A 14274-nucleotide genomic window follows, 5' to 3' on the forward strand; every position below is an offset into this window, starting at 1 on the left:
TAATATTCACCAGAAATTTTAAAATGTTTTATGTCCCTTAATCAGTAACATCACATCTAGTAATTTACCTTAAATAAATGCCCAATAAAAGAAGAATTTTATGTAATTTATGATATAATCTCTATGAGGAAATATTGCACAACCATTATAAATCTTGTTTTTAGTTCAGTTCAGTCGCTCAATCGTGTCTGACTCTTTGTGACCCCATGGACTGCAGCACGCCAGGCCTCCCTGTCCATCACCAACTCCCAGAGTTTACCCAAACTCATGTCCATTGAGTAGGTGATGCCATCCAACCATCTCATCCTCTGTCGTCCCCTTCTCCTCCTGCCTTCAATCTTTCCCAGCATCAGGGTCTTTTCCAATGAGTCAGCTCTTCGCATCAGGTGGCCAAAGTATTGGAGTTTCAGCTTCAACATCAGTCCTTCCAAAAATCTTGTTTTAGGACAGAGATTACAAAATTCATACAACTATACAGGGACAAAAAGTAGATTCATGGTTGCCTAGGACGGAGAAGGATGGGGAGGAATAGAAAGTAACTGGTAACAGGTACAGGGTTTCTTTTGAAGGGAATGAAAATATTCTAAAATTAAACTGTGGTGAAGGCTACACAACCCAGTGAGTCTACTAAAAATACCGAAGTACATTTTAAACAGGTGAACTGTACAGTGTGTGAATTATACCTCAGAAAAGCCATTTAAGACATTTTCTATACATCCAGATACCAGTAAGTGATACAAGTAACTGAAACAGAACAGTGGGGCCTGGACAACACAAAGACCAACTACAGGGGCTACTGCTTATCAGCTTCAGCCTTTGGAGTCATCAGATTGTCACAGCTTTCAAAGTAAGTCTTTAACCTGGATTTTTACGTGAAGCCTAATTTGGGGATAATTTTTTGATTGAAGTATAAAATACCTACAGAAAGGTGAAAGTGAAAGTCGCTCAGTAGTGTCGACTCTTTGCAACTCCAAGGACTACACAGTCCATGGAATTCTCCAGGCCAGGATACTGGAGTGGGTAGCCTATCCCTTCTCCAGTGGACCTTCCCAACCCAGGAATCGAACCGAGGTCTCCCACATTGCAGGCAGATTCTTTATCAGCTGAGCTATCAGGGAAGCACAGAAAGGTACACAAACAGAAATGTGCAGATCAATGAATTTTCACATAACCAAGTAACCAGCACTGAAATCAAGAACAAAGCATTACCAGCCATAATTATGCCCCCTTCCTACATACGAGAAATCATTATTGACAGATTGGGTAATATTTTGTTGTGGGAGATGGTCCTATGCATTGCAGAATGGATCGCAGTGTCCCTGGCCTCTTCCAGCTGTGACAACCAAAGATGTCTCCAGACATTGCCAAAGGCCTCTTGGGAAACAATATTATACCACACCGAGACTCACTGGTTTAACCTGTCCTTGACCTTTACATAAATGGACTCACAGAATGAACTCTCTTACATCAGAATCATAAAGAATACACTTCTGTGTCTGATTCAACATCTGCTGAGAGTCACCAATCTTGTTGCATTTAGCTCTAGTCTACTCATTTTCTTTGCTTTATTATTTCGCCATTGTGTGTATATATCACACTCTATCCACTCTACTGCTGATGGGCATTTGAGTAACTTCCAGTTTGAAGCTATTATGCATAATGCTACTGTGAACACACCAAATGTGTCCTCCAGTGAATATATGTATGCTTCTGTTGAATGCCTAGACCCAGAATTGCTAGCTGTGCGGTCCACATATGTCAGCCTAAGTAGATTGGTTCCTTTCTTAAGGGGGTTTATCAATTTGCACTTCCACCTGTCTCTTTTTTTCCTTTTTTCATGTTGGCAACTAATAAGAAAAATAAATATTTAATACTGAGCCAGACACCTTATTAGCGGAATAAAGCCTGCCAATTTGCGATCTGTTTTTTAAAAATGTTTCATTGTGTGGGAAAATGCTCATATGTAATAGAGAAACAAAAAAATCAAACAAAAAAAATTCACAATAATATATCTGAATGGAAATATGGATGGATATTTGATGATTTCTGTATTATTTGCTTTTCAGTATATTCTACAATAAACATGTAATAATGAAGCTGGCAAAGCTTTCATATGCAACAAAAGCCCCAAGAGAAATTTAAAAAATAGGTCAGGGTACAAATTTCATAATATTTGCATACATACATATTTTACATTCATAAGGACCTAATTAAATAATGAATATATCACAGAAAAGTTAACTATCTCATAGAATCTTTGATACAATTACTACACCGCTCCTGCATAAAGGGATCCAGGAAAGAACTTACATAAAATTTCACCCTAGAGCAAAATATAGGATGATGAGACAACAGGGTAATTCTTAATTTGTAAGGATATATCAAAAGTTATTAGTTCTCTGACATATCTTATATAGCAGTTAGTATCATAATGCTGCTCTTCTCATTTCTTTAGAAACACACTCTCAAGTGGTCCAGAAGCAACACAGAAGATGAACATCCTCAATACTCCTTGAAACGCATAGTTGTTGGCACTGTGCCATTGCTACCTGCTGGTTATGAGTGTCTGATACTGAATAAATGGAGCTACGTCTATTTGAGAAAATGATTATTAAAACAGCCACCAAAAACGTTCCAGTGTCCATTATGAATTCTATTAAATGTTTGCCTGGCATGTGAAAACGTTACAAAACTCATACTTCCTGTCCTAATCACTTCACTTCATATCAAGGATTCTTCTGTTGGGATAAGAATGTGCCCATGAGACTCAGTGCAAACCCAAAAGATTTATCTCCTGAGAGAAGGCACTGAATGTTAATATACTGCCTTAAATGGAGTTTTTAAAACCAAAATAACCTGTTACTTTAAGGCTTTGCTAAGGGAACTATTCTGAGCACGGATCTCATCTCCATTTTCCTATCTGAAGAAACTACACCGGGGGGACTTCCCTGGTGGCTCACTGGTGAAGAATCCGCCTGCCAATGCAGGAGACATGGGTTCAATCCCTGATCCAGGAAGATCCCACATGCCACAGAGCAACTAAGCCTGTGCGCCTTAAAAAACAAACAAACAAACAAAAACTACACTGGTACTTCCCTGGTGGTACGGTGGACAGGAATCAGCCTGCCAATGCGGGGAACACGGATTCCATCCCTGGTTTGGAAAGATTCCACATGCCTCAGGGAAACGAAGCCCATGCTCCACAACTACTGATGCCTGCACATCTAGAGCCGGTGCCCCGCAACAAGAGAGTCACCACAATGAGAAGCCCTGGCGCAGCAGCCAAGAGCAGTCCTTGACAAAGACCCAGCACAGTCAAATTAATTAGGAGAATATATCACAGAAGAGTTATCATAGCTTTAAAAAAAAAAAAAAACAAACTGCACTGACATGTATGTAAGTTTGAACCAAACGGCAAAAAAGTTTCTGAGGCAAAATAAAAAGCAGTAGAAACTAAAGCTTCTAACTACTAAGAGCATTTTACCTGAGGTTCAAAATACTAAGGTCACTTTAAATTTCTCCCTGAATTAATAACCATAATTAACTGGCAACCAAAATAAGTCTATGCAAGCTACATATACATAATTTTCCTCCCAGGATATACCTCAAATCATAAACATACTTTCCTTTCCCACCCTCAAGTATGATAGGTGACAATGGCTTCAGACACACAATTCAGTAAGCACTGAGACATTCCACCAATTTCTACTAATTTTTCCAAACTTAAAAATAAAAGCTTTCCTTTCCAAGTAAATCTGAGAAGTGCACATCTGCTTGAATTGCTCAACCTATAATAAATACAAAGCTTTCACTCTGAAAAATGAGAATGTGCATGTGTGCTAAGTTGCTTCCCACTCTCTGCGATCCCATGGACTTCAGCCTGCCAGGCTCCTCTGTCCATGGGATTCTCCAAACAAGAGTACTGGAGTGGGTTGCCATGCCCTCCTCCAGGGGATCTTTCCAACTCAGGAATCGAACCCGCAACTCTTACGTCTTCTGCACTGGCACCAGCGCCACAGTGTGAGATTAATACGCATATTTTACTAAAGATCATAATGACTTGCTTAAGATCACTCAACAAATGAGCTGTAAAGCCTAAAATACAACTCAAGACCTAATGATCTTTTTCCTAGACTATGTGAATTTAGTATTTAGTTTTAAGACCAAACAGAAGGTCACTGAAAAAACTGACAGTGATATACAAGTTATATAACTAAAGATTCCATTTAAAATAGCAACAGTACATGAAATACTGAGGAATAAGCTTCACGAGAAACATACTACCAAGGAATACCAAGTAACAAAAAAGACTTATATGCTCAAAATACTTTAAAGACTTAAAGCATTATGTGTTCTTGGATACAAAAGCAATCATAAAAATATTAGTTCTTAAATTAATCTAAATGTAATTCAATCTTGATTTCTAAAAATACCAGTAGAATTTCTCTGGAACCAGACTAATTCTAAATTTAATGTGTAAAATTAAATAGTAAGAATGGTTGGGAAATTTCAGAAAGAGAAACAAGGGCACACAAGCTTCTCTAGATATATATTATGAAGTTATAATAACTTTAAAAGGTGGGATTGGCAAAATGATTAGAAGACTGGAACAGAATAAAGTTCAGAAAACCTAAAAAGACATCTGAGAAAATGTACGATACAGGTGGCATTTCAAACTAACAGGAAAAAGATGGGACATTCAATATATGATATTGAACTACTATGGGTAGCTATCTAGAAAAAATTAAACATAAAAGTTTGATCTTTAGGTTCCAAATAGATCCAAGATTTCAAATTAAAAGCAAAGCAATATGCTAGATGAAATGAACATTTTTTTCGTAATAAGCTAAGTAGTGAAGACTTTTCTAAAATGAAACTACTTAGACGTCAAATGAAAGAATTGACAAATTTAATTATATTAAATATAAATTCTAGAACGCTAGAAAATACTATACAGAATTCAAAAGATATACTAAATGCTTAAAATTATTTGTAGTTCTTAAAAGAAAAGCCTAAGTTCTCTAACACATAAAGCGCTCCAACAGATACTTAAAACAAAACAAAAAAAAACCTCAATAGAAATATGCAATGCAGATACAGAAAACAAATTTATGCTACTGAAGGGGAAAAGGGAGGGGAGATAAATTAGGAGTTTTGGATTAGCAGATGCTAACTACTATATATACAACAGATAAACAGCAAGGTCCTACTATACAGCACAAGGAACTATATTCAATATCCTATGATAAACCATAATGGAAAAGTATCTGAAAAAGAACACACATAATATATATACCTGAATCACTCTGTTGTACAGTAGAAACTAACACAACATTGTAAATCAACTACACTTCAATTAAAAAAAAAACCTGCAATGAAGAGACAATTCTCAGAAAAAGAAATGTAAATGGCTTTTAATAATATGGCATGAAAAGATATTCAATATCACTTGTAATTAGGATTTACAATTAAAACAGTACCAATATACTACTTTTCACTTGTCCAATTGGAAAAAAATTTTAAATTGATAACAGATCACTGATAAGGTGTGTGCGTGCTTAGTCGCTCAGTCGTGTCTGACTCTTTGTGACCCCATGGACTGTAGCTCGCCAGGCTCCTCTGTCCACGGGGATTCTCCAGGCAAGAATACTGGAGTGGGTTGCCATGCCCTCCTCCAGGGGATCTTCCCAACCCAGGGATCGAACCCAGGTGTCCCAAATTGTAGGCAGATTCTTTACCGATGAGCCACCAGAGAAGCCCATAAATAGGCATTTTTTGTGCTTTACTAGAAGTGGGGTAAAACGGTAAGCTTCCATAAAAGACAAGATGGAATATCCATCAAAATTGAAAATGCACATACTTTCTGATCCAGCAAGCAATTCCAGTGCTCAACATTTATCTAATGAAATGTTCAGATATATAAAATACTGCACAAGAATATTCACTGCACTATTGTTGGTAACAGGCTGGAAACAATATAAAGGCTATCAGTAAGAGACTCCGTAAACCAATTACAGCATATCTAGTAATTGTTCTTGCCTGGAGAATCCCAAGGACAGAGGAGCCTGGTGAGCTGCCGTCTATGGGGTCACACAGAGTCGGACACGACTGAAGCGACTTAGCAGCAGCAGCAGCAACAGTAATGAAAAAAACAAAAAAAGTCAGCTGTATCGGTAATAGTAAGAAACAAACTAAGACATATGAGTGAAAAATGCAGGATATAGAACAGTGTGTAGAGTATGCTATTTGGGGGGATACTGAGTGTATGGATATCTCTGAAACAATTCACACACAAAAAAAGCAAACAGTAATTGCTTTAGCAGAAAGAAGAAATCTGAGTAAATGAGAAGAGAACAGAGGAAGGCTTGTTTTTCACTGTAAATCCTCTCACACCTTTGATTTTGTACTATGTAATTACCTATTTTAAAAAATTTTTTAAAATTCAGTGAAGTGAAATACTCCAAGTACAAAACTATCAATGCCAGCCTTAACGTATAATTGCATAATATGTCCAAGTTTCTTAGGACATTATTTATACTGACTCTTGTTCCAGCAAACAGGAAGAAATTAAAATCAGAACTAGGCAAACTATGTAAAAACAAAAACAAAAACAACTAATCTTCAGGACTTCCTTGGTGGTCCTAGTGGCTGGGACAAGTTACCAATATAAAGCGCCAGGCTACATCCCTGGTGAGGGAACTAGATTTCACGTGCTGCAGCTATAAAGATCTTGCATGCTGCAACTAAGACCTGGTACAGTCAAATAAATAAATAAAATATGTTTAAAAAAAAAGAAAAAACTAATTTTCAATTTCTTTATTCCATCTGACAACCTGGCTAAGCCTGTGATTATCTTCCTGGGAGGCAAGAGTCTCCACTATGTATATTACATCATAGGTGATCACAGTATTTTGGTTTATTAAAACCGCTTAAGACTGATCAGGCCATGGATACAAGTAAGTTTACATCAGTAAGTATTTACTAAAAACCTAGCACTGTATTGGCAAATAAGACCAAAAATGCAAAAAAAATAATACAATAATAAGACTTCTAGTTAGAACAAAAAGTCTGACAGAAGTTACTTTATTACCACTGGTAACTACAAACAAAAAAGAAATTAGTAAACATCCAAATGAGCTAGCTGTTAGGGATATCGGCCATCCAAGACAGGTATTTCTCTTGACTTTATGGCATATAAAGTATAGTCTATGGCATAAAAAGTACAGGGGGCATATAAACCCCCTGGCAGTTCAGTGATTAGGACTCTGAACTTTTACTACTGGGGCCTGAGTTCAATTCCTGGTCAAGGAACTAAAATCCCTCAAGCCAGGAGGCGTGACAAAAAAAGTACAGTCTAATGATGAAATAGGTACTATACAAATAATTAAACTAATTAAAATTGTGATCTATCCTACATAAGGGAAGTACAAGGTGCTATAAGACAGTCTTAATCTAATATGGGCTTCCCTGGTGGCTCAGACAGTGAAGAATCCACCTCCAATGCGGGACACCTGGGTTCAATCCCTGGGTTGGGAAGATCCCCTGGAGGAGGTCATGGCAATCCATTCCAGTATTCTTGTCTGGAGAATCCCCATGGACAGAGGAGCCCCGAGGGCTACTGTCCATGGGGCCGCAAAGAGTCGGACATGACTGAGCGACTAAGCACAGCACAGCACACAGTGAAAGCTTTTCTGCAGAAGTGATATTTAAGCAAGTTCTGAAGAATGAAGAGCTGCCTTCCAGAGAGATTAGCTACAGCATGTAGAAAGGCTGTTGGGTGAGCTCTGAACCTTCAGTGAATGGGGGGAAAAAGATCAGTATAGCTAGACCATATACTATAAGAAAGCAAGTAAAAATAAATAATGCTGGAGAAGTAGCAAGGCCAGATCACACCCTGTTAAAAATGAAGACTGAAGGCTTTAAAGGGAGAACAACAGAAGTTTTCAGATAAGTGACTCGATTAAATTTGCTTTTTAAAGACAATTTTAGCTGATATGAGAGGAGTAGATTAGAGTCTACTGCTTAGGAGTATATACATACATAGTATAAGTATGAAGAAACACAGAGAATAATAAATTCAGGTTGGTGATTACCTCTGGTTAGGAGGCCTACAACAGTGGTTGTCAGGGGAGAGGAGGTGCATCATGTAAGGAAACAGACTTCAACTATACTGATAATACTGTATTTTTTACTTTCTTAAACAGGAGTGAAAAAACAAGGGAAGACCATTTAAAATTGACTATAATAATTGTCTTAGGAAAAGATGGTCAAGACTAGGATGGGGAAACTAGAGGTGGAAAGAAAACTGCAAGAATCTGGCTTCAGTAAGTTGTTGACAGAGCCACTTAATGAAACAGGGTACAGTGAAGAAGCTGTAGGTTTGGAACCAGGATCAAGAGTTCACTCTGGGCAACTCAATTCAAACTACCTGAGTATCTAAGTGGAGATGCTGACTGAGCAGACAGCTGGGATCAGAAAAGGGGTCTGAACTATAGATAAAGAATTGGTTGTATTAAAAATATATGGTGGGACTTCCCTGGTGGTCCAGGGGCTAAGACTCCACACTCCCCATGCAAGGGGCCCAGGTTTGATCCCTGGTCAGGGAACGAGACCCCACATGCCATAACTGAGAGTTTCCCATGCCGCAGCTAAAAGATTCTGTGTGCCACAACTAAGACTTGGCGCAGCCAAATAAATAAAAATAAATAACTATTAAAAAAAAATATGTGGTAACTGAAGGCACAGAATGGTTAAGATTAGAGAAGGGAGGCAGACTAAGGACCAAGACTTGAAAGAGACCATCAATTAAAGATCTGGGTGCGGGCGGAGGAGACCTGCAGGAATAGCCAGACAGCAAGGAAGGAAAATTAGAAAACTAAGAGAAGAAACTATTTCAGGAAGGAAATTTTTGAATCCAAATAAACACCTACTCTAGATGGGCAATTAGGAATCTAAGGTCCAAGAGTGAGTAAAGGGGAATTCCCTAAAAATAGACAAGAGTCCAGACCCACTTCACTCTGAACATTCCCAAAAGGAATGCAGTAACTTGGTTAAGTAACAATACATTCCATCAAACCTGATAAATCCCTCAAAGATGTAGCTGAAAATTTTTATGACTGAGACTTAACTACAATTTAGATGAAAATAGGATGTGAAGTTGATTCCATCTCTATAGAGAAAAACAAAACCTCTGAAATCCTACACATTTTTTTGTTTCAAAGATTTTATATAATTTCCACATTGCTAAACCTTTTTGGCATGTTAAACTCTAAGCATTTTGAGAGCAAAATCCACACAACATTCATCTTTGAATCTTCAGTATCTAGTTCAATGCTTACCATAGGTACACGACTGAAAAGAGAATTTCACTGAATAAACGGGCACCAGAACACTTTTGTCCAAATTCTGCTAGTGTCACAGCAATATAGCCTCACAGAACAGGCTTTAACTAAGAGTTCTACTCATTCTACAGAAATAAAGATCTCATCCTTGTCTTTAGGGGGGAAAAAAAAAAAACACCTCATTGGGCAACACTTTATTGACCTGAATGATAAACCCAAGTGTTCTCTACCATATGCCAGCCAGAATGACTGGTCATTGATTCTTGACAGCTGTAGAAAATAGCGATGCTCAGACTTAACCTAATAGGTCCTTACTTCCACACAAACTAAATTCATCAGCAGCAGTAATATGCTTGAAACACAACTACTGACACTTTGCTGATATTAACAGCTCAAAACTGTTTTCTATGTGTAAGTTTCATGTTAATGGTATCAGCTAAAACCTATCTTATATATATTCTCAAAGAAATGGTCCCCAAAAGAAAAAAAAAAGTAACTCCATCCTATCTTTGCCTAAATTTTTGCTAGGTGTTTTGGATAGGAGCCACACATACTTCTATGCCACAAAAAAAGCACAAGTTCAGAAGTAAAGATACTTCCAGCTGCACTCAACTATGCAAATTAATATTTAAAAAACAAAAAACAAAAGAAAACACTTCATTTACTTTGAAATGTGAACTTAAAAAAAAACTTCCAGCTTTTTTGGAACTCATCACTTTGCACTGAATAAAATCATGGAACTAGGTATTTATTGAGAAAAAGATGCTCTGAATTTTAATTATCTATTTTGTAGTCTAGGATCCCAATTAATGAATTGACAGGTGAATCCTGAAAGGACGGTGAGGAAAGGAGTAGCTAATTAGAGAACTACCCAGAATCCTTTCACTTTGGCCAATTTATACAGATATGAAATAATAAAAATTAGTAAGGGACAGCAGCATTTATAAATAAGATTATTATGCTAAAAATATGTTAACTTCTTAAACCTTTTCAATTAAAGGCTGAAACTCAATTCTACCTTCAGGGACTGAACAGAAAGTTACTCAGTCCTTTGCTCCTTTTTAAGAGCATTGTGGCTGCTAGCACAAGTAGAAAACCAATTTAAGGGGCTTCCCTGGTGGTCCAGTGGCTAAGACTCTGAGCTCCCAACGAAGGGGGCCTGGGTTGGATACCTGGTCAGGGAACTAGATCCCACATGCCGCAAGGGAGACCCAGTGCAGCTAAATAAATAAAAAAAGAAAACCAATTCAAAAGTCACACAAACCTAAAAAGTTAAGAACACTGATATTTGAAAAGGATGTCTGAAATGCTTGGGAAAAGGACCCAACAGTTTATTAGTAAATAGTATCAAACCATTCTTCATAAATCAGGACAAATAATAAAAGGAGAATTTCATAAAACTACCATATATTCTCTTCAAAATGTCCTTTTCCTACAACACTCTGCTCACAATGATCTGGTGAAAACTAAGACAGACTTGTTTACCAGAGCTTTTTACCTTTCACCCAGAAGACTTAGTTCATGTTTCTTTAATTCTGCCATTACACAGCACTTAGGGAATCCAAAGCAACTGCAATACACAAAACTATGGTAAAATCCAAAAAATAAACACACACACAAACCCGGCAAACATAATCACAATGCACGTACTTTTAGTCAGGAGCTCAGGAGTTAAGTTTTCTTTTTCTGCATTCTTATTCTGAATGATACCTAAAGCCCTCTTTTGGAGTAAAGGATTTGATTCCTAAATACATTGTCTTTTTTTTCTACAGATGTTAATGTACTCCGTTGATAAGGGAATTAAAATCCTTTTCACATATAGTTTGATTTCTACACTTTCACATATATACACTGGAACATATATACAACACGAACATATGATAATTTTTAGACTAATCAGGCATGCAAGATAACGCTTATCCAGAACTTATTGTAACTTGATTTATTCGATCCCACAAGTAGTCTTCATGCTAACAAAGTAAAGCTCGAGCACAATGAAATCTGTACTACTGCAGGTTCTCAATTAACAAAAAAATTCCTTCAAATGGTAAATCAAATCCGCCCATTTCCCAAAGAAAAAGTAATCCCAATCTTAGAAACAGTCGCAAAAGAAAAGAAAAGAAAAGAACAAACAATTCTAAACCATACAATCACGTAAATCTTTTCAACTCAAAGCTTCAACAGCAGCCGCCAACCACACAACTGGCCACAATCACAGTGTTAGCGCCTTCCCGTAATTTTGAATCTGGAGACAGAAGGGGGAAAACACACACATACACACACACACACACACACACACACACACACACACACAACATCCCGGTAGTTCAAAGTTTCACCAAGCGAGAAAAAAGATCATTTTAAGTTTAAAAAAAAACCAAAAACGTGTTAACCGAGAGGTGATTACCATATTCCCCGGTCCCCTCACTTCCAAGCCCGCGAACTACATCTCTCAAACATTCACGGACACAGGAGTCCCGGCAGGGATGTTCGAGGAAAGAGCCAGACGAACGGCACGCCGCCTGCAGAGATGTCAGCGGCCGAGCATCCGGAGACAAAGACCAGCCCGCGAAGCGCCCCGGATCGGCCCTGCGCCCCTAACCGCCCGAGGAGTTGCGAGCACCGCCGAAGTGCGCGCCCAGGTCCTCCGGGCTCCCCGCCCACCCGGCGCGACCGCCGCGGCCCGGGCCCACCCCCGAGCCGTTTTCCCTCCCAATTTGGGAACCGCGCGTCTGGGGACAAAGGGGGAGGGCGCGCCGGGGGCAGCGGCGGACAGCGGGTCGCGACGCCCCCTCGGGGCTCGGCGGGAAGCCCTCGGTGGCGTCCTTTCCCTCCCCTCGCCCCCCGCCGCACTCTCCGCCGGGCCCCAGACCCCTCTCCAGCCTCCTCACAAGTTCTCCCGCCTTCCCTAGGGCCCCGCCCCTGGCCCGCTGCCTCTCGGCCGGCGCTACGACCGCCCCTCACCGGCCGGCGGGGTCCCCCGGAGCCGCCTCCTCCGCCGGGCCTCGGCCCGTCCCGCCGGCCGCCGCCTCATGTGCCCCGCGTCGCCATCGCCTTGGCCGCCACCGTCGTCTCTCCTCCTCCACCTCTTTCGCTGCCGCCTTCGCCTCAGTCTCCGGCCGAGGCCGAAGCCGCTCCCGCCGCCGCCTCCCGCTCCCGCCGCCCGGAGCCACGGGGAGGCGCCTGCGCACTGCGCGCTGAGATGGGGGCGGGGGCGTCCCGCCGCGGCCTGGGAGCGGGGGGCGCGCTGCCAGTGGCGCTGGGGTGGGAGGGGGGTGCCCGGAGCGCGCGGGCGGCCGCGCGAGTGTTCAACTTTCCGCGGTCGGGTCTGCGCGCTCCCCAGCGGTCCGAGATGCGGCACGTGTAGGAGCGACCCACCAGCTAGGAATCTAGACCCCGGGTGGGCGCAGACTTCACCTCCGGGGCAGGTCATTCCTCAAGCTTGCTTCTCGGGACAGGAACCGCCCCCGGCCGGCCGTGCCTCACTTCGAGCGGGCATCTAACGGCGCCGTGAAGACACGCCTTACCTGGGTATCCTGGGTTGGTCCATTGAGCCCCGGAGTTGTCTTCTGTGCTGCGCTCGGCCAAGGCCAGGGGATGTAACACCGGACGCTGATTCCCGGTTCTAGGTTCTGCTCTGCAGTTACTCGAAGATCCTACTGGCCTTCGTCGGGTTAATGGTCGTAATTCTTCCGAGGCTTGGCTTTTACTGTTCTAGATACTTTTGAGGTCCTGGACTTCTCGAATTAGCAAGACCCTAATAGGCCATTTCCTCTTAACCCTCTACATCCCGGCAGGATCCCATTTTCAAAGGGATCCTTTAAAAACTTGTATGAATAGGTAACTTGAACCTTGAACTGCACCGTAGGAATATGAAAACTCCTCAAATGCTTTAAGTGGAGGGGTCCATGCATAACAATGGAAGTCGAACTCAAGAGATGGAGGAGTACTTTACTTTGTAAAGTGCTCCTAAATTATCTTATTGACCACCACCATACTGAAGGATGGGTTTTTATTTTACCCTTTTGTTCACAGAGGAAATTAAACTTAACCAGTGAGATGACTTGGTATAGGTCAAATCCCTCCCCCCCGCCCGACCCCCGACGGAAAGCCAAGCCCTTAAGGCCAGTCCAGAGGTTGAAAACAAACTTGAGGGCTGAGCATCTGGCCCACTGACAGATGTTTTGTTTGGCCAGTAGGACGTTTTCCAAAATTGTCAATTAGTTGCCAAATTTTAAAAATCTGTGTTTCTGCTTTTCTCTAAAAAGTCAAAAGTTTTACTCACTTTGAGCCTCTGTTTTCCCTTGGCAGTTACTTCTGAGTAGCATCTGTCTACCAGGCTCAGGCTCCTCTCCACTCAGCATCTTGAATCATTTTCATTAGCTGCTTGGCCTCGGTATTTAAATTATCTTCCCCCTATACTTGCCGTGTCCTGAGAGCCACATGCCCTCCCCACTGTCATTGTTACTTCTCTACAAATGTATTTAAAATTACAAGTGTGGGGACTTCCCTCGTGGTCCAGTGGCTAAGACTCTGTGCTCCCAATTCAGGGAACCCAGATTCCATCGCTGCTCAAGGAACTAGATCCCACATGTCGCAACTAAGAATTTGCATGCCACAACTAAAATTATCCTGCATGTTGCAAGTAACGATCCCGCATGCTGCAACTAAGACCCGGTGCAGCTAAATAAATAAAAATATTTAAAAATTAAAATGACAAGTATGAAGACCCTGTAAATATGGGAAAATAAGAATAAAGTACAGATAACACAGGAGACAACATCGTTGTAAAACTGACTACATTATTAAAACTCCCAACAATTGCTAGTACAAATATAAATTGGTGCAAATCACTTTGGAAAACTATTTGGCAATGAATGTCTACTAAAGCTGAACCTAGGAATGCACTATGAATCTGTAGTTCTACTGAAAT

The 14274-nt window shown here is 40.8% G+C and overlaps 1 protein-coding gene across 5 annotated transcripts in view; it reads right to left on the minus strand.

Moving 5' to 3' along the window:
• GJC1 (gap junction protein gamma 1) overlaps window positions 1-13135 on the minus strand; it is a 32882-nt gene extending 19747 nt beyond the window's left edge. Inside the window, exon 1 of one of the 5 annotated variants that reach the window (XM_061392114.1) lies at window positions 12869-13135. The gene's annotated coding sequence lies outside the window, so the exon portion shown is untranslated. Of the gene's footprint in view, window positions 1-11748; window positions 11839-12305; window positions 12396-12868 lie in introns of those variants that run through there. The other 4 variants (XM_061392110.1, XM_061392113.1, XM_061392111.1 and 1 more) reach the window with 4 other exon arrangements.
• Window positions 13136-14274: the final 1139 nt, after the last annotated feature.

Source organism: Bos javanicus, chromosome 19 (genome assembly GCF_032452875.1).
Source record: "Bos javanicus breed banteng chromosome 19, ARS-OSU_banteng_1.0, whole genome shotgun sequence".
NCBI classification, from domain to species: Eukaryota; Metazoa; Chordata; class Mammalia; order Artiodactyla; family Bovidae; genus Bos; species Bos javanicus.